This window comes from Sinocyclocheilus anshuiensis, unplaced genomic scaffold (assembly GCF_001515605.1).
Source record: "Sinocyclocheilus anshuiensis isolate Anshui unplaced genomic scaffold, SAMN03320099.WGS_v1.1 scaffold1505, whole genome shotgun sequence".
Classification (NCBI taxonomy): Eukaryota; Metazoa; Chordata; class Actinopteri; order Cypriniformes; family Cyprinidae; genus Sinocyclocheilus; species Sinocyclocheilus anshuiensis.
The window spans coordinates 124,381-124,670 of record NW_015547699.1 but is presented as its reverse complement, the minus strand read 5'-3'; the positions used below and the strand labels follow the sequence as shown (position 1 = coordinate 124,670).

The 290-nt window shown below is 32.4% G+C and overlaps 1 protein-coding gene across 1 annotated transcript in view; it reads right to left on the bottom strand.

The window, feature by feature from the left end:
* LOC107703872 (splicing factor 3B subunit 2-like) overlaps positions 1 to 290 on the bottom strand; it is a 21,169-nt gene that overhangs the window by 6,134 nt on the left and 14,745 nt on the right. The gene's annotated exons all lie outside the window — the stretch shown is intronic.

Sequence of the window (290 nt, the reverse complement as noted above, 5' to 3'; positions counted from 1 at the left end):
CAGCGGTAAATCTCCATCACGTGCGTGCTTTCACATTGAGCAGCATTAACTACACAGAGCCGTTGTTCAGTGAAGAGCTGCACAAAACCACGTTCATATTTGCGTGATTTTTTGCGCAGCTCATCAGTGAACAACTGATTTATATTATATTATATTATGAAAAAAAGATTTATATTACATGATATCAGACTTTCATATAACTTTTTGGCCATTTAAATACCAGCATCTGCACCAAATTGCATATTTTTTGCTTAGCTTGATTCTATGAAAAAAAAAAAAAATTATATATA